Genomic DNA, 21,801 nt, shown 5'->3' on the forward strand with positions numbered 1-21,801 from the left:
CTTTCTTCCTCACACATCCCGTCCCCAAAACTGCGCGCTCTTCCTCAGGGAGGCAATTCAAAGGTTTCCGGGTGGTAAAAACTCTGTGAAAAAATAGATAACAGTAAACTGATAGTTTTTTCTCCAAGCACCGCTACTACTGCGCGCCTCTGGCATCGCATCGCGCCCGAGAAGGACTGGTCTAATGAAAAAAAAAAAAGTATAATTAAGGATTTGTCTGCGAGCCACATGTGACCATCAAAAGAGCCATATATGGCTCGCGAGCCATAGGTTCCCGACCCCTGGGCTAGAGGCTCTCACTGAGGTCTTTAAGAAGAAAACCACTCACATTCTTGCTGACATTACTACTATGCTTAATTTGAAGTAATATTTATTAATATGCCTATTTATCCTAAGTTTGATTAGTTACTGTATGAATGTATAACTGATGATTGTATTGCTTTTGTGTATTATTTCTATTTGATTGCTTGAAATAAACCATTTCAAAAAAAAAAAAAAAAAAAAAAGTAATAGTCAGAAATTAGAAGTACATATAAGAGGAAACAAGTCCTAGCTCCAAGGCCGTTTCTAGCTTTTGTAGTGGCCATAGGCAAGATGCTGTTTGGGGGCCCTCATTTTGTACAACTTAATGGAGAGATTTCTAACCCCATTGGTCTAAGATGTACCAATATATTGCACAAAACAGCCTAATCTTAAATTAAACAAGTTAGGCACGTTTAAACTGATTTTTTTTTTAAAAGACCTGATAATGCAAAAAATTAAATAAAATAAAAATCAGCCACAGCTTATTGTTGCAGTTTATTTTATTTATTGCAAACATTTATTTGTAATTAAAAAAGGGATTTAATAAACACGAGATAGCTATAGTAAAAATTGATATTTTATACTTCTTAAAAGAGGCTGAAGACGCTGCCCCCTCTTTGGTTCAAGGGGCCCTAGGCATTCCCCCTAGTTCTCCTATAGCTGTAAACGGCCCTGCCAAAAACTTCAGTAAGGTCTCTGTAAATCAGTTAGAGGACCTGAAAATGAGGGTATCCAGTTGTTGCTAGGCAGACCGCTGCATCAGCAGTTCTGCTCCAGTAAAACTGGATAGTCTTTAGTTCCAATAAACCACTAAAAAAAGAAAACCTGTTAATTTTTGAGCTTAATGTAAATAGTTTGTATTTTCTTAAGCTTTGGGACACCCCAGGTTCCATGGTTGTTATTAAAGAAGGCCATTCATCTTATTTACAGAAAAAAAATAACGTTTGTTTAATTGAACAAAAAGGAAGTTGCCCTCTTGGACTCATTATGACAGAAAACAATAGAAATTTTACATTTCAAACCGTCTAAATACCATCATGAAGGGTGGCCTGTGTCCATTTAGCAGTCAAACATGCCAAATAGAAAAGTGAGTCTTAACAAGCACTGAACGAGCAGGGTTGTCTGTCTGATTTCAGTGAGGTGGACTATCCTTTCAGGATGTGCAAATATGCTATAGAGCAAAGAGACAAGGCAATTAATTGGATTCTTTTGTTTGATGTAAAAACATTTGACATGATCTGGGTTGTTTTCAGTTTCAATCCCTCATGTTTGATATTTTTTGTCTAAATCTTTACGTACTTCACATTCAGCCAGACTCTATCGTGAGTTCTATTATTAAAATAGCCTATTTCCCTTTTTCCATGAAGCAGTACTGTGGCATTAATTACATGTGTACTTGTTCTGGCTCGTCCCTTCAGACGCTTCATTTGGTGTGGTGCCAGCATGCTGGAGAGGCAGTGTTATCCCAGAGTCCTTGGTAAATTCAAAGAAACATGATGAGAAAGGAATGCTAATTTAGGAACATGAATAGGAGTGTTGTTTAACTTCAAAGAGCTTATTGTGTTACGCTTCCACCAGTGTTTTAATTAACCGGGTCAAGGACCGCATCTCTACTTCACTGTACCCGTTTCAAAGAGCTGCTGTGCATCCAACACAATTGTTTTTGGCCCCCAGTCTTTGGTTATTATCTGATTACCATCACCTGGTTCAGACCCGAAGAAAGCTATTTTTCCTTATTTAACTTATTTATTTTTCAAAATAAATTTCATTTGATAAGTCTGTTATGGGTCAGGAAAGAGCACTTGAAAAAAATGGCACCCATCGTCACAAAAGGATAATTGCCTAAGCGTGTCAAATGTGGATCATGGATGTGTTGGCACCATTTTTTGTAAGGTTTCAAACCAGCGATTGCCTCACTGGGAAGACAGATGTTTACAGGAAGAGACAGACGATGCATAAAGAGGCTTCTGATTGACGGCTACAAACTGCAGGGAGACGGGCAGATGCAGCCTGGTGAACAAGCAGGAAACGTGAAGATGAGAAGGAAAAAGACTGCAGACTTCATTGGCAACTCTGCTCCTCTAAAATGATGTGTGCTGGCTGAAATTCACAACATCTTTCCCCAGAATTAGTTTCCCGCCCACCAACTTTTTTCTTTCGTAGAATCATAACATGGATTTGTTTGTTAAATGTACAAGTCTTCATTTATTTTGTCAGTTTCCTACATGTTTTTAATTGTCTAACCTTATTATGCTTTAACATTGGATGGTGAAACACGAAAAGTCCATTGGCACTCATATGCATCTCTGTTTAAATGTGATTTCAAGTTAAATTAAAGGCAAATAACCTGCTTGAATAATGATAGGAGGGAAATACACCTTACATCTTACATTTTTTTTAAACACTTAAGATCCACCCTAATGAAAACTGTGTTTTTAACACAGTTTCAAGCTTTTTCCTCATGGTGGGGGCATAAAGAGAAATACAATTGCATCTCTGAGTATTTCTTCATTCAAATCATTTTAAATCAGGAGCAGACAAAAATTTTGATTTTGAAAAAAGTTGCATTTATTAGGTAAAAACTACAATTGTCAAGCAAATATGCCTCCTCTCTGATGCATCCACTTAAAGACAATTAGACCATTCACGTCTTTTTTTGCTCAACGTTTTTTGCATGAAGGCATGTTAACAGATAGCTCAGTGAGAATTGGGGCGGACTTACTTGGCGCTGTTCTGCAGGAACTATATCCTAGAAAACGAGGTTTTATGATTGTCTGTTTAATCACAATTAAAAGACCTCTGGAAACGCTTTGCAATTGGACTTTGACTTTAAAACTCTTAAACTTGTTTCGAGAAGATGTTGGATCAAAGATCCAACTGTGGCTTAGAGATCAATAAAAAGACCAATTTACAACCCAACTGCAATATGCTTTTCACGATTCATGTATAAAGCAATACCTGGATATTCATCCGTCCCTTTTGGACTCCCCAAAACTCAGGACTGTTATCACCATGAATTTCTTTCACACTTCGTACTCTAGGGTTTCTCACCTTCAAGCACTCTTTCTGGAAACTGTTCCAGTCACTCATTAATGTTTCCAGGTGCATCTTCCTGAAGATCTATATCCAGGATTTTTCTTTTCAGCGCCTGCATCACATTTGGGATGGTTAAATGGGGAACATCCTGTTCATTATCCTGCTGCTGCTGCTGCTACTGGTTCTTTTTCCTCCTCAGGCACGAACCATGTGGTTTGTTTGGGGAGTTTGAGAGTTCCTCTTTTATTAAGAGGTTCTTGTACTTCTTCAGAAGTGTTTTCTTCATTACTCTAGTCTGATAAATATACAACTTATTAGACACTAGAAGCTGATAGAAGAAACATGTCTTCAGTGAATTTGGGACATTGAGGATCTTTATCCTAAAAACATTTAAAAAGTGTTGATGATACTTAGTTTGCACTTCTGTATTTCATAAATAATATATAAATGAATATAAATACCATAAATCTGTGCGTCTTCAAGTATGGATTTTATCCCCATCTGCTTCTATGCTGTCTTTATCTTCTGTGGTATTTAAAACCACAGTGACTCACTAAGTCTCCATACCGACTGGGTTTAGATTTAAAAATAGCTGGAATCACTGCATACTGTATAAAATGTAATGAGGGATTGAAATGTTTGAACAGGAGATTAGATTCTTGACAAAAGAGCTCAAGTTAGAAAGCTCTGATTGTTAAAAACTTTAATCACACCCTAAGGCAGTCTGTCCACTGGTGAACTAAACATGCTCATTGCTGTTTGATGATGTGCTGTTCTTAATTTTACATTTGAAATCTTCTCATATTTGCTTCTTGGTTAATCATCTGCATCATTTTGTGCTTCTTTTCGTCTTTTGACTTCAGCCGGATGTGATGCAGAATGTGGCGTTTGTTGAGGATCAATAAACTTCAGCTTAAGCCTTAAGGCCATATCACACAGCCACTTCGTACATTTTGCGCACATTACACGGATGAAATTGGTCATAAGTGAATAGATGTGGAAAAAGTGAGAAAAGTTGTGATCATACTGTGAAATTTTCACCGATAAATCACAAATGAACTATGTTAAAACCACAGAAGTTCGAATTAACCACGCAAAGAACACGTAAATCAACATAGAAAGTGAATGAGTTGTGCCTCAAATTCATAATACGACGTGATATGTGCTCCACATAGGCAATCTCGAAATTGTATATCAGTGATACATGCGTGAAAAGTTTGTTCAACATTCAATTCAATTCATGCATTACATTGTCCAGTATTACAACACAGTTGTCTCAACAGGCTTCACTACTTGTACAAAACATAAAATCAGTTATTGAATACAATAGCTGGTTGCTAAACTAAACTTATCAGACTAAGCTAAACTGGGTATTCCTGCTCTTAGACCCTCCTTGGTAAGGAAAAACTCCTAAAAAAAATGTGCAATTCCAAGAAGAAGAAAAAAATACAAACCTCAAGAAAGTTGAATAGTGTAGCTGATGGGCTTCATCCGGATGGAACTGGAGGACGGCTGGGGGCGCGGGACGAGCCAGAGCCGATGTCCACAGCCAAAGAGAGGAGCACAGATGAGCCAACTGGAATCTGGAAATTCATGGACAAACGTGGAATGGTCATGGAAAGCCACAAATATGCGTATCCACCTCGCAAAAATCAATTGCGTAGGATTTACTTACTAGTTGCGCATAAACTATGTAAATCAAGTGTAAACTGCCTAATTCCCAACCGATCAAAAATGTTGAACAGCTCAAAACCAAATTAATGTAAAGAACCATTGGTCGAAACCCTCGACAGACATCTGGGCACATCGACTAACACAAGAAACACTTATGAGTTACGTACATCTCAAAAGACAAAAATATCACACATGGAAAATGCGCGAAATGCACATAGTGGTTGTGTGACATGGCCCTCAGTCATGTGCATCCGTACTGTTAGACTTCAAAAACCTTTGAAATCCCTCTTCAAGTTAACCTATTGCATCTTATTAGTTATCACACTTTGATTAGAAAATACCAAACAATGCAGCAAAGATTTTCCATTGTTTACATGCTCCAGTTGTTTAATGCCAACCCCTGAGTGAGGAGGTTCGCCCACGCATGGCATCATGAGGTATCAATATGTTAACGAGGAACACCATGTGATCTCTCACACTGAGATCCCTGACACATATGACCCAATGAGTAACCTGCTGCTATTTTGTAACCTCTGGCAGATTTATTTTACCTCTAAAACTGTGGAGACTCAGAAACGCAGACCACGAGAAGCGCAAATTAAAATGAATTCAAACCAAATCCAACCAAAGTGTGAGCTTGTTGTCTTTGTTCATTCCATTCGGGACCATAATCCTTTTTCAAATTTAAGGTTAACTTAAAGCAAAGACAGAGAACGCAAGTGTTTTGCAAACAGTAAAAACACACAGAAACCTTCAACTTTACAGGACAACAGAGCTGCAACCAGCTACACACACTGCAAACTCAAATGATGCACAAGTGCTGCAAGACTGTAACAATAAAAATAACCATAACGTATAAAAAAAAACTCAACTGGGGCTGCAAACATACAATAAATCGGACTTCAAAGTCAAAAGCTACACTTAAAACACTTTTTGTTTTCAAGCACCCACTTTCAATGAAAAGTCTATCTACAGTAAATGCATGTTTCAGCTTCTTACATTCAAAACTCTTGCAACCATTATCCAAGTTTCCACGACTTTACAAACAAAACGCGTGGTCACTGAAAGTTTAACAAGGATGAACTTTGACCAATAGAGACTTGGATTTGTTAGTAATTATAGGATGGCGTCCCTTTTCATTCACGGAGGTGCCAACCGAAATAAAAAAATAGATCATGAGGGAGAAATTAAAAATTGTGGTCTGTGACGGCTGGAATTATGACACCAACTGTTTCATATCGGAGTAGACCTGTGAAAGAGAAAGGTCTAAAGCAAGATTTGCACCACTTCGACATTTCTCACCAAGCCTCTTTCAAATGGTGGACGTTCACTAGTGAACAGCAGAAAAAGAAAAAGAAGCCCCTCCTTGCTTGTCCAGTGTGAACTTCATTGGCTAAATGCGCATTTAGAACACTAGAACATGGGTTACATGCCACGTTTGTCCATAGCTGGAAAGTTCAGGGGAAAATTGTTTGGGACATAGAAACTAAACTAAACAACATAAATATGTTCAGTTAGCAAAAATTCTGTAAAACAGTAACTGATGGTAAAAGTTTAGTTTTAGAAACATTTCTTGAGATCTGATAAGATTTTAAGACTCATGGAAAGATGAGGCTTAATTAAATGTTGTTTAATTCCCGGTGAAAGTGTTGACTTGTTCACATTCATCAGAGCAATTTCCTCCAGCAAGAGCAGCGCTGGAATATTAGTCGCTGAGTAGATATATTGTTTGTGTTGGTTTGTCTGATTGGATCTAACCTATTAGTAGGTTAAAAGGGTTAAAAAAGATTTTTAACTATTCATTTTTGTATATTCTGGTAGAATTTGCTTCCTTCAAAGAATAAAAAAGCTGCAAACCAAAAGTTACTACACAAGCTAAACTTTTTGTGCAAACCCAATTTCACTATCAAAACAAGTGAGTCAACATAAACAGGAAGAAATGCCACTAAATTGTATTTTTTTGTCTTTTGCGGTTTGATTAAAGACAGAAACTGTCCACACCTGCGATGCTCATGCTGACAGACATAAAAGCCTACTCAACATTATGCTTCATAGTTCATGACTGATTTCCATTCTTCACTTAACTGTCAGAATCTTATTCCCAGTTGTGGTTTGGTGTCACGGATAAAGATTTTCCAGCATCATCAAGCGTCTGATATTCTGAATCGGCTTTCTGCCAAAGTTACTTTCACAACTCCTGAACTAAATGTTTTTTAAATGTGAGTCTGGAGCTGACAGAGGGATGCGCTTCAATACTTCTCTGTGGGAACGAAGAATGACTGATTTAACATCTTCTTGTCAGTTTTACTGAAATCCGAAGCAGCAGAAAAAGAACAAAAAATACCACAAGTACCACAGAGAGAGAAATTCCATTTGTAGACAACAAAGGAATTTTCTTGACAAGAAAACTAAAAAGATCTTTATTTTTGGCTTCAATTGTAAAACAGATTTTAAGAACAAGTAAGAGACTTAAAGTTCCCTGAATGCCTCCTGATCTGAACATCAACAGTATAGCAGTTGGGAGAGCAACAGTGGGAGAGGAGCTGCTGTGACCAGTAGATTTTCTCACCGTTAAACTGCAAATTTGTGCTGCTCCGCAGGATGAAGCAATCATGGGAGAGCTGACCTTTGAGGGAATAGACATTTGGGAATCTCAGATGGAGAAGGCGTTAGAATATTAACGCATTTTCTTGCTTTACATGTACAAATGCAATGGTGAGAAAAGGTTTTGGAACATATAAGTTATGGCAGTAGTGTTGCCATAGTATTGTCGGTATGATTTCATTTCTGATAACAGAATGACTTAGAAAAGCTCATATGTTGTGCTTCTATGTTTTGATGGATGGATTTTAAAGCCTGCAGGATTATAAAAAATACCCCCATTGATCTTTATTTTTCATTCATGGATTGTATTGTTCTGCTCTGATTCATCTTCATATATTTTAATCAACTCTGTTATTTAACTAATAGTCATAAAGCAAGTCTTTGTGCTAAAAATAATGAATAATGTCTGAAGAAAGACTATTAAGATTCAAAAATTGAAAGAAACCAAATGTTGTATTTGTTTGCAAATAACTGCATTGAGAGCTATATAAAAGAAAATAATTCAACCACTATTAACTCACAAACAAAAAAGCTTTGAAAAACTTCAATTTTAATTATTACATTTTATTTAATCCTAGCCCTTAACATGCCAAACATTTATAGAATTTCAGACTATGGACACGACAATAATTTACCAAAAATCTTTGAAAACAAATGTATGTAAGGGAAATTGAAGCAAGTATTTTAAAAAAAATTAAGACGAATGGAAGTTAAGAAAAAAAAAATTTCTGCATAACATTTGAATTGATTTTTTTTTTTCATTGAAGATCATGAGGGAAAAAAATGTCTGTACTTTCAAAATCAATTTACAAAAACAAGTTTACAAAAAAATGTAGCATGAAAAACCAGAGGGACGTGATTGCTAATGTTAAATAAATAGAGAAGCAAATAACAAATGAATTTTCAACACAAAAGTGATGTTTTCCTTTTGCTAATGAGCAAAACATTACCTAGTTATTAACACATTTTTGTTTAGTAATGTAATACAAACTCTGACACCAAATACTTTTCATTTAAAATTCTTTTTGTATTTTAAATTGGCAAAGTCGTCGTCTTTTTTTCTTCGTCTTTTTTAAAAGACGCTTTGGTTCAAACGTGTCAGAGATCAGATATTTTCTCCACTTTGACTAACTCACCTGCTGCATGTGACGTGGCTCTGAATCTGGTGTCACTTCTGCTGTCCCCACCTCTGAGAAGCAGCAAGCCCAGCATGTTGTGGAAATAATGATGTGGATGTAACATTCTGGTCATCACATGACAAAATCACAAATGTGGACTGCCCACTGAAACACATTTTTATAGTCTGGCCGCAGATAAAGAGCTACAATTCTATTTTTGAATTCTTGGTCAAACATCTTCTGCCACTAGTGGTCTACAACATCAAAACTAAAAAAAGATAAGTAAGATAAATATCTTTGATACTAAAATGTGTCTTAATGAGCACCAGGTAAACTATAAATCAAACATATGGCTTGTGTTTGCCAAAAAAGGAGCTGGAACATTTTCAACTAGAAATGTCTCTGCTGTTGGATTTCAAATCTAGTTTGTCACATCTTCTGCCTGCCTGGCTTCTCCGTCCAGGAAAACAACGAGGATGCTGACTGACTGTCTGAGTGACTGACTGGTTGGATTGATGCTGTCTGATTCTGTGCTTTTGGCTGCGTCACTGCAGCTGGCATCAAAGCATCCAGATGAATTGGAGCCAGAGTCTGCCATGTGGCCGGCAGCAGACAGAGATTACAGGCAGAGGAGGGCACTTGGGTGTCATGAATGGTGTCATGACCCGTGGTGTAATGGCAAAGAGAGAAGCGGTGTCAGAAATGGGCAGCTGTGCAGTCATCCCCCCGGCTGTTCAGGCAGGGACAGAGGAGCAGCGGTGTCATGGGATCAGTAAGAACAGGTACGAAGCTAAAGCTGTTAACAGAAATGCCTTGATGGCGGCTGCAGGAGACATGGCTTTGATGGTGATAGCGGAACTTGGATGAATTACAGACGGCATCTCAGGGGGGAAAAAAGATCTGAGGACAAAGCCGCCATCCTGCTGCTGTCACATTCACCTCAAGAATTTCGGAAAAATCCACTGCAGAACTTCTTCATACTTTCCAAATCACCTGGTCTGTTGTATTCCTTTACAGCTGTCATGATAAATAAAGACAAACATGAATCACTCATCAGATTCATTCGTCCAGAGTGTAAAACTCTTTGTTTACAATGTCAGAATGAGTCATTTTTGATGCCTGTTAGGCCTCATGAAGAATGGAACATCAGATTCATTATGTAATGTATTTGTAAATAGTCAGAGGAATTCATACATGAAGAGTAATTATGTGATTAAAATATTTTTAAAAAGTTGAAAAGTTAAAAGCTGGAGTATGTTGCATAAACGTAGTGTTAGGTTTATCAAAATACTTGTGATCTTAGAAGTTATTTTACATTCTAGCTGAGTCCCTCTCCTTCATCTCCCCCTCTGATGCCAAACTAATCTGTAAAGTTGTATCAAGTTGCTGTTCCCCAGTTCATCTTCCTTCTTTTTCTTTCAAGTTCATACAGGCTAGCCCTTTAACACAAGATATGTCGTTGGCGACACCTAAATAACACGCTTTTCGACATACTAAAACTCTCTGACCAATTATGCGATCAATGTGAATCGGCTGATTCTGACGCGGAGAAAAAAAGCAAATTGTGGATTAATTATGGTTGTGCGTACTGATGTTAAAGCGATGTCGGTGCACAGCGCTCTGTCAAATAGAGTCTGTTATTGGATGAGTTGCAAAGAAGTTTGGGTGATCAACCAGCCTTTCTATTCTAATAAGGTTGGAAGCTAGCGTAGAACAGTAACGCTCGTTTTAGCTGCATCTGGTCTTTTTACGAGTTGCAAACATGGTTGGGAGAGTACACTAACATGGATAACTTGTAGCGTGTTACAAAGAAGTTCAAGAATTACTGTGAATGGGGTTAATAAAGTCTGACTGATGGACAGATATATTTGTGAGTCTTTGTCTCTTAGAGTACCTTTATAGTTCAGCACGCCTTATATATATAATTATCATTGTCATGCACCTTAGAATCTGTTGCGCCCTTTAGTGTGGAAAATACAGTAACTTCTATTCTCTCATAAATATATTTGTAAACATTTACCTTGTGTTATTGGAGAATAATGGAGACTCTCATGTGAAGCAGTTACTGTTTTGATTTCAATTCAACAAGCGGTGTATTCTGTAGAGGGTGAGTTGGCCTCTCCCACATCCCAAATGTTTGCACTCCCAATTACAGCAGACTTTGTGTTACAAAGGCAAATGGAGTGTCATATTTACTATTGAGAGGGATTAATTATTACATTATCAGATTGTGAGGTGGTCAACAGAGGGTGGGTGGGGCAAGCTTACCCGGAAAACGAGCATGACAGTAACTATTACATAAATTGATCAAGTTTGGCTCTACTTGATAAAAATTGTTCATTTTGCAAAGTGTTGCATTTGCAGCTTAACTAGGGAAGAAAAAATTAGTTGTTACAGACTAAAAGATCACATGGATCTTCAGACGATTTGAGGAGACCACTGATGATGAGGGCTTTTTTTTTAGAACGCTATTAGCAACAGTTCCAAAAAAATATAGTCATTGAGGAGTAAAGTTTTAGATCACTTTGTCTTTGTGCAGGAACACTGTGTTTATTGGAGACTTATCTAAGTTATTTGGAGACAATACCTTTGACAGTGACTTGAACTGAACAAAATATCACCCGTTCTTATTGTATTTCTGTGGCTCTTCAAAGTTTCTTCTATATTGGCATTCCTCCATTTTTAGTTTTTTTCTCATAAATTCCAATAAAAAAAAAGCATAATTTACCAAGAAGGAAAACTGACAGAGAGTTGTAGCTTTCTAACTGAGGATGATGGATGACAAACAAACAAACAAATAAACCACATTACGTGACAAATTGTGAGCAAGTTTTCCATGTAGATCTTTAATGACCTCTAATTCCGCACGCGATGTGAGACAGCACTCCCCCTATCAGAAAAGCGGTACCCCACCTTTAGAACATCTTCAGTGACAGAATCAGGACAGCTCCACCATCAGCAGCATCACAGTCACAGGGAGGCACAGATGGATTAATAAGTAAAGGAAAATACAACAGAACAGGAGAGGCTCCGGATCGCGCAGTAACGTCACCTGAGGCCTCAAAAAGAAGAAGTTTTCCAAACTCTTCGTTTTCTTTGAATGGCTCAAAGACCTGATATGCATGAACGTATATCACTCTGGGAACAGCAGGGGAAGGCGAGGGGAGAGGGTGGGCTGCTGCTTTTTGCTGGCACACAGACTTCTGGGGGGAAAAAAAAGTCACAACTTCACAGCCCCATTTGACAAACATGCTGTTTTTAATTATGCCACAAGTCTGTCAGAGCTGCAGCTGAGTCAACCTGGTGACATGCGAGAAGGGTGCCACGGCAGCTTGACGCTTTGTCATTTTTGATGTTTGAATGACTGAATTTGTGAAAAACAAGAGAAACATATTTATATCAAGTGGTTCCTGCTGATTCCATGACCAGCATTTTTGCTTCTGCTACACAGCAGGTGACAGAAGCCAAAGTGTGACATTCTCAGGCTTTGTGTGTAGTCGGATAACTGCACTCATCATGTACTTCAACAATGTGTGCTTTTAGTTGGTTGTTTATAGATTCAGGTAAGTGTAGGGGAGACAGGTTAAATCTCATTTTTAATGTGTGCCTTTCTTTCTCTGTAAAATTATTTAGAAGTGCAATAATAATGAAAAAAGGATTCTATTTTTTTTTTTAAGTTGCCTTCAAAGCATTGACACCTGAAAAGCAGAGCTTGGGTTCAGGTGAAGGATATCTTTTATTTGTGTTGAGACTACTTTCAACTGTTTCTTTTTCTTCTTTTATTTTTTGTTTGAATCTTTTTATAAAATTGCAGACGAAGGATACCAATTGATGCATTTTTGTTTGTATAAAATATCTGAGAGAAATTTCAGTCAGACAACTCATGCAGTAATAATATTATTTATTTTCACATCTTTGTTTTGCTTTCAGATTCTTTGTTTGCATTCAGATTCCTTTAACTTTGCATTTCACATTCCTCTATTTGGCATTTCACATTCTTTTAGTTTGGCATAAGACTCCGTGCAGTTCCATGAGACAAATGTCCATAAACTTTTGGGTAATAATTACCCCCTAACGGAGCTCACAGGTGGAAGCCGGGGAGGAGGGTTGGGGCGTTCAACGCAGCGCTTCACACCTGGACTTAAATAGGACGCTGAACAGGTGAGTTGATTAACTGAACCCCCCTAGGGGAGTAACGAAAGTAAACACCTGCCTGAGTTGCCTGCCAAAAATTTCTCCAAAGGTCGCTCACTTAAAAGCAATGATTGTTCGCATAGTTACGTATTCAGGATCTCTATTAATTGAAGAGACACTCCTTTACTTGGTATTATTTAATATGACAAATTTTCCTTTACACATTTAAGCCTGTTTGGCGAGTCAGACAGAATATAAAGAACATAAAACTGAGTTTGGAAAGTACTCTGAATGCAGTTTAATTCCTCAATCTTGGTGATTAAGATTGTATTTCTAAAGATTTTTGCAATTACCTCACAGTTCTACCTCAACGATAGAAAAAAACATTAAAAGCGTCTTAAAATGGAAAATCAATACAAACTGCCCGGTGCAGGAGTCACTTTTTTCTCAAATGTCCTTGCCTGCCACCAAAGGTCTTTCAGATAGTTAGAAGTTTATTAGTGCCCCTGTTTGTCATCTCCTATTTGGCATTTAAGGATTATGTTTATGACACCTGAAAAACAGCTGTGAAATTTACTGTGCAGCGATAAAGTCACCCTGCCAATGAGCTGTGGCAAAGTGCTGCTCGGGATCATCACCTTCCCTGCTTCTCTGTCGAGGCTTCAACCCGCCGAGCTGTTTGTGTCACAACAACCTGACGCTCATCAGAGTAAAACAAGAGGAAATTAGTACATAAAGAGCAAAATCATCCAGATGAGCACCTTTTTCTGCTTTTAGGATCTTGACTGACCTAAGATTAAAAAGGAGAATGATAAAACAAGCCTCTTTTTTTATCATTTGGCATGGCAGAGTATGATTAATGTCTGCTGCAGCACATATTTAATGTCATCTACAATATCACCCAGTGCTAACAAATGAGGGCGCAGATATCATAAATTCCCATGGCACATTGTCCATATTCATTAGCAAACAATTTACTGCAGAATTTTGTTATTTTGCTACAAGGTGCCACCAAATCCATCAGTCCGTCCGCTCTGGAGCCCCAAAGCACCGCAGAAATGGAAAGACTGATAGCCTATATCCAGCTGCCATGAATCATACATCTTGTTTTCACTCATTAAGCAAGTGGCACTTTCAATTTAGCTTTTTCATGGGACGTTGTGGTTTCCCTCTCATGACACTAAAGGGAGAAACCTGAGCACATGGGCTGTAAAGCCTTTCTTACAAGAGTAAACAGCATGGACTCTGAGGAGGAACAATATAAAAGACGGCAGCCACGTTTTGTAAAATTCAGATGAGAAAATATGTTAAATTTGTTAAAAAAAAACTAGAGAACAAGTTCGTTTTTGGTTCTATGGTTGCTAACTGACCTGTCTGTGACCTCAGCTCTTTATCTTCAAGCATTTATCTGTCTTTTTTTAATGTTTTTGCTCCTTTATAGCGCTGCGACCACATTTTCCCCCCCAATATTCCACTTTAAAATGTCATTTAAAGTGATGTGCTTTTCACTTCTACTTTGCGACATTTTGCCCTTCTGAACGTCAAGGTAAACAGACGGGGCTCAGGCTCAAACGCACCAACGAGCGTGACGTTTTCCCCGCGTCGCCTTTAATCCATCAGCAGGCGCGCCCTCGCTCGCAGCCCAACTGCCCCGGACAATTTACCTTTAAAACATCTTCCCATTCGCTGCACATTCCATAACAGCATGCATCTTAATCTGAAGAGACGGTTCCATTTCGCCTGGCTCCCACTAACTTTCCCATTCAGCTCTCCACACCTGCAGTGAAAGGGGAGCTCCCATGAACAGAAATTAAGGGAGATGATTTTAATAGCTTGGTGATGGAGCAGAAGACAGGAATCAAGAGATGGGAAAAGTGAAAGAAAAAACGGGTGCAGTGAAATATAAAAACACACTTACCATGTTTTGTTAACCTTTCTCCAGCTGAGGTTAACACAAACAATTCTCAATCACATCTTTGTCTGGCTGTTAGAAGACATAAAAGGAGATGAGGTGGAGTCATGACGAATGAACTGGTTAAATACTTTACTCCCCCTATATCATCTTGCTTAAAAAGCAATCAGCCTGTCTGTTTAGTTTTAGACACCCAGAGGGAGCATCGAAAATTTGAGACAAATGAGGATGAAGACCAAAATGAAACAATGCTGAGCGAAATAATGAGCACACCTCCCCCCCGTTTTCCTGATGAGCTTCGTGCGGCTGATCATTACTGATGGAAAATAGAGTGTCGATGGTCTGGGCAACGGTACAAAAGCCAAGCTGCTGGTCTACCAACACTTCTCAATGAGAATGAAGAGGCTAGTGAAAGTGGAACGGCTTTAAGGACCCACGAGCGTTCCCGGAAGTCTTTTAATTTGGATTTAGCCAAAATAAAAAAATCACCTGGTGTGGTGTTGTAGGACATAGTTTCTGTAGAACGGCAGGTGTCTATTAGAGATTTGCCTCTGAGTTGTGGGCGGGGCCCTTGGAGCAAACCCACCCCCCCCACTTCCTCTCCCCATTATTGGCAGATCTCCATTTACACGTTTTCCAGCTAGCTTATAACCCCTAACACATCACTAGTGCAACAAAAGGGCAGAGCTGTACAGTTATAAACCAGATTGCGGCTCAGACGAGGAAAACAAAGACACACATGGATCTAGTTGCGTGCATCGGAATGGAGCGGAGCAGGGAGCTCGTGGACCGCGCAAATGACATTTTCTTTCTCTGTTCCTGATTCAAAATGATTTAAATAGAGACAAATTAAAAAATTGAAATTTTAGTTTAATTTTAAATATGTCCTCCATCTTCAGAAAAATGCCACAAAAACATGTTAAAAACACCAAAACCACATCCGTGTTTCTCTAAATGTCACTGTACATAATTTATGTTGTCATAACAACACTTTATTTAGAATGTGTGAATGTTATTGCCAGACATAGCTGAGGTTATGCCCAGATATTGTTGCCCTACAACCGCCTCTGCTGTGTCAAATGAAAAACAATATTGTGTGACTTTCACCCCTTTGGAGAAGCGATGGGGTGGACTTCGTATTCAGATGTGTGGTTGCCAGAAATGTCAGCTGCATATAGCCGTGGCCAGAATGTACAGGGGGGGAGGACAGAATGCTAATGGATTCAATGAAAATAGCCCAACATCAGAGTTGCAGCACAAGCAAAAGCTCTCCCCCAGAGGCTCTATTGTAAACATTTAGACACTTCACGCAGGTGATTTGGCCTCAAGGGTGCCACAAATACAGAAGAGACACGTGTGGCTATGCACAGATTCATATCTAAGCCTTGGTGTGACCTGTGGGGCTGCGTTAACTGAGACCCAGCTGTGGCTGAGATGCTGCAGACAGCAGCGGGAGCAGGCGGCCCTCCTGAAGGAGCTGACCTTTTTGTCACATCTGTGTTTTGTGAATCATCTGCTCCAGGGAAGGCTCCCTCTCTGAAACCATCACAGTGCCTTGTTAACCTGCTCAAAGCACACACTGACTGCAGACACACACACACACGACACACTCACACAGGCTGCGGTACAAAGAGAGAGACTTTGTGAGCACTCTAAATCGAGCAATTTCAGAAAAATAGCAATCACAAAGTTGACAAAATCTCGGCCTAGTTTAAAACAAAATACTCACAGCTTTTTCATTCCATTCTTTCAAAGTGCCAAAAACACAGCAGTTTTAGATTAAACACTTTCAGAAACCTTTTTTTTTTTTTGTAGTTCTGACAGTCTCTGGAAGCAATGCCACACCACAAAAAACAAATTTACTACACCAAAAAGTAAAAATACCAATGGTATTCTCAAAGCAAATTCAGAAAGTCCTACTTATTTATTGCAGCCATGGGAAGGCGTAAAACTGTTGATCACCTAAAGAAAAAAGGCACATAAAAATCAAATGACTTAAAAATACAATCAGCCCAAATAAAATTCAATAAGAATGTGTTTTATTTTTTTTTTAGTTCCTGCTGCTTAACAATGCAAATTATTGCCCCATGTTTAAAGGGCAGACTCAGCATAATGAACTTTTTAGACTAATTTGTGAGATCAGAAATGTTTCATTTGAATCAAAGGGCTTGTATCATGCTTTTTCTTAAGCCTTACAGACTAAACTATATACATATACATGATCATATATTACCTTAGGCACACTAAAGAACAATTTTTAAATGAAATGTTAGTTATTTTTGCAAGTTTTCCTACCCTTGAAGTAAGACAGTGCCGCCCATATCATGACGTCAACCTAGACCTCGCCTCAGTATTGTGTCTGCGTTTCGCCCACAAAAATACTCAGAGATGCGCGAATGGATCAAAAATTGGCAGGACCTCCCAATCTAATTCTTAAAGTTTTACCAAGGAAGGCTCTTTAACCACAGAGTCGATGGCGGCTTATTACTCTTGTCTGAAGTCATCCTTCATGTGAATTGTGTGCACTAAATGTTAATCAGGACATTGGCAACAGATTAAAATGATCTCTTGTTGACTGTTGGAAAGTGGAGATCTGTTCTTGTGTGTATGTGTGTATGTTTGTGTGTGTGCGTGCGTATGTGTATAAACACCAGGAAACCAAATCACTCCAAGAACATTTGACATTTGTGCCACTTCTTTCAATTGCTACTCCAAGTCAAAAGTATTGCTAATTTATAAATTCTTAAGCAAACTCGCAGTGAGAGCAGAAACATCCTGGGATGTTCTTCTAAAGTACACAATGGTGTCTGTGTGGTTGTTTTGGGGGAGAAGAGGCTTTCCACTGTTCCACGTTCATTTTGCAGCAAAGGTCCTTGCAGAAAAATAAATTGTCAAGTAAAACATGTAAAAAGAAACAGAATAAATTAAGCTAAAAATCCAGGAAAACATTTATAGTACATTTTAAACTTTTCCAGACTGATTCAACATCTCCATAACGATCACTGCTGACAACGTCCAACTCCAGTATTTTGCTAAACTACCAAAACATCGGCTTTGACAAAGGTCATTGCTGTCAAAATCCCACCCCTCTTGCAGCCTGCGGCACCTGTCAGGTGATCTGCTCCGTGCTCTCCACCTCTGCTACTTCCCTTAAATAACAAGTTCTGCCAGCAGTTCTTTGCAAGAGGGTCTGTTCTTCATGTAAGACTCATGCAGGTTTTCTTTTATGCTCTTAGCGTGTTTTACATTCTGATCCAGTCGTAGTTTGACCACCAATCTCTGCCCATTCCCTGAGCTATTGTTACATCTTGTGGCGACACGGATGTATCTTTTTTCTTTCTTTTTCTTTTGGATCTTCTGGATTTGAAGTTTTTTCTTAAGCACTTTTCTTTTTTCTTTTTGTGATCTTTCTGGAGACTCCTGGGTGGACGTACCATTCTTTGGTTGTGTTTACAAGTATTAGAAACTTTCTAGGACAGCCAATGCTCAAAAAGATTTAGCTCTGCAAAAGATTGTTTGCATTTAAGTCCGACTCCAATCGTATTTTGATTTATTTTAAAAGCGTTCCCAGTGGTCATTTAATTATGATTATGCCGCTTTTAGCTAAAATTTAAAAAGGAGTAGTTTTCTGGGACACATTTTATGCAGAGCAGCAGGAGGGCATTAGGGATTACCTCATGAGTTGTAGGTGGGACTACTGTTATGGAGAAACTCCGCCCCCTACGCCTGCCGGTTGAGATTTTTCTGTTTGCACATTTTCCCGCTCTCTAACAGCCCATCAATAATAATCTAATATACTACAAGTGGATGCATCAGAATGGAGCAGATTACAGCAGGATTGGTTAAGAGTTCATGTGACCGATGTGAATGTTGCATATGAACGTTTTTTGAGCATTCGTACTTCTCTTTACAAAACATGCTGCCCGTTAAGGTTATCCAAGGAAACTTCCAAACTCACTGGATGACAAGAGGACTAACTAATGCATGCAGAAAGAAAAATAAATTGTATAAAGATTTGATGAGAAACCAGACAGTCAACAATGAAATGAAATAAATGGCTTATAAAAACAAACGTACAACTATTTTACGAAACGCCAAAATATGTTATTAAAAAAATAACTGTAGTAGCAGAAAAGCAACATGGAATTTTATAAATAACGCAATTCATTCAAACAACCAAAGATTATTTTGTAGATAACAATCTCTTAATGCAAATTGCAAATCAAATTAATACATTTTTTGTTAATATTGGGGTGACAACAGCTAATTCAATGGATAAACCCAGTAATCATGAGAAGGGCAATGTGGCCAAAATCCTACAATCTATGATCTTGAAGATGTTATTGAGAGGAAAATATTAGCTATGGTACAGAAAAGTGACAGTAAAACATCTACTGATAGTGATGGACTTGATGCGAAAATTGCCAAAAAACTAACTGTTGACGGCACTATCAAAAAATAAATGGGGGGGGGTCAAACTACCAAAAGGGAAACTACCAGAGTTTCACAAGGATCTGTTCTAGGTCCCTTACTTTTTATTTTATTCAAGAAAAAAAATGCTACAAACACAGTTGCAGTAACTAGGACGTGCACAAATGCACAAATGTTTGAATAATGTTAATGTATCCTTTGTGCTTATGTAAATGGTACAGATTATATTATAATTTTCTTCGTTATGTTCCAATTATTCAAGCCTGAAGGAGGGCAAATGTATGTTTCCTTGTGAAATGGCTTGAACAATAAACAATTCTTTCATGAAGAATCTGGCTTCAGAGCGGGGTGCATTTCTTGTTATGTCCAGGTAAGGGGAACCCTGGATGTCTCATGCCAGATTTTTCCTTCTTATCCAAGCCCAAGCAAGTCCAGAAAACAGCAACAGAAAAATACAATTTAGTGTTTCTGTGTGAGAAAGGTCAAAACAACAAACATTAACCTCTGAGGTCCTCTGACCTCACCTACCAAAAAAAGAAGAAAGATAAAGTCTACAATCCTGAACCTACACTCAAAAACCCAGGATTTCACAACAGACTACTCACTCTTACTTCTATTGCTTTTTCATCGCAAAAAAAAAGAACCCATTTTTTTGTGTAAAACCCACAAGGAAACAACCTCTGGACTGATGTTGGGGGAGGGAAGGGAAAGGTGGAACAGGAGGGAGCAGGTGTTTAACTAGGTTGCTGGTCCAATCCCCCTTGACTTGGTGACAATTAGGACATGCGCTGCACCTGTATACGCCCAAACCTGGAACAGTCCTAAAGAACTGAAAAAATGGTAAAACAAAAAACAGACAATGATGCACATGACCCATGAACATAACACTGCGGTTAATAATTCACACCCTGCCGCGAACATTTATTGATGATCTCAAAGCACCTGAATGCTTCCTTTCTCTGTATTTCAGAGGCAGCTCATGTCTTTGGGTTACCTCTTATATAGTCACTCAGATACTCCTATAGTTCATATTAAAGGTAGGGAGCTTGTAAAATCAATATTATCGTTGATGGGCTTTGCCTCATAACGAAGCTATCCTCCCTCAGATGCCCTAAATTATCCTCCATAGCTCTGTTTTGGAGCAGATTCAGGACATTCCAGCATCAGAGATTTGCTCATCATGTACCCTGATGTCCCCGCTTTCTCTTTGTGATTTTTGTCCACCTCATTGCCTGTTGTGTTGATTTGACTATGTCCCTCACACCTTTCTATTCTGCTCGCCTCACTCCAGCTCCTTGGCTGTAATAGTGCGGTATTGATTTTTATCCCGAGTGCATCTCACTGGGCTTCTGGCTGCCTCTTTCACTTAAGTACACTGAGCTGAACTGAGCTGCTCCTCCAGTCGGTGAAAAGGGGTTAAAGTTGGACTGCTAACCAGATTTCATTTTTTTTTCTTTTTTCTTTAATTTAAGAGTTGAAGGTGAGATTTATTCCTTGTATGGCGACATTAGAGTTTGGCCATCTTTGCCCTTTAATGGATATGTCAAAATCACAGCAGAAGCCTCTTTAGAGAAAACAAAAGCTCTTTTCTCCCGTTTAATTTAAATTTAAAAACGTCCTTGTTGCTCCTCTCCTTAAAAGCTTGTTTAAAAGTAATAACGACTGAATTTTAGACCTGAAAACTGAGCAGTAGCAAAAAGGGTAAGGTCTTCCCAGATAATTAGCAGAGATAACACGCGTCACTTGGAGCCTGAGAGGTAAAGTGGATGAGAGCAGCGCTGCCGCGGCCCTCCTGATGCCTCCAGGCTGAGGTGCTGCTCTGTGATCATTCGGAAATGAACCGGAGGCTGCAGCTCAGCCGGAAACGATCTGTGCAGAATGAACTGGCTGTTCAGTTCTGCTTGAAGGAAGGAATAGCAGTCATAACGCATCTCATTCCGAAAAGCCTCTCCATGCAACACATATGATTTCTCCACTTACTTATAGTCATAGGAATGTGATGTAGACATATTTAACATATTTCATTTTAAAATAAAAAAACACTTTGTTCATGCCTAGAATGAAACTCCTCACAGTTGTAAAAATTACAATGGAATATTATAATAAAAGCACAGTTATTGATGGTTTTAGCACCATGGGTTTGAAAAAATACTCCAAATGAATCACACATGTCAAGACTTTGAACTTGAAGGAGGCTAGAGCGGCTTGTTAATTCTTCTTACAAAGAAAGGAACAGGTTTTTTTTTTCTTTCAGCACTAACCACCAATAAGTTTTTTTTGTAAAACCCCAAAAAAAGATTTAAATGGCCAAAATGTTACAGAAACTAAAAAAAATATATACTTTTTGTAACTTTTGCTAGCATCACTATAGCAAATCTTTAATTTCAAAACAACTGTGTGACTGTAAACCAAAATAATAGAAAAGATTTAAACAGATTTAATCAAAACAAAAGCGTGAAAAACAGCTTCCAATTAGACACATTTGAATATTTTTATTTAGTGTATTTTTTAAAATCACAAACTTTCCTTTTAAACACATTTAAAAATAAACTATTTGTTCCCATTTTCTGTGTGTATTCAACCATAGTG

The sequence above is a fragment of the Oryzias latipes genome, chromosome 24, assembly GCF_002234675.1.
Source record: "Oryzias latipes chromosome 24, ASM223467v1".
Lineage (NCBI taxonomy): Eukaryota > Metazoa > Chordata > Actinopteri > Beloniformes > Adrianichthyidae > Oryzias > Oryzias latipes.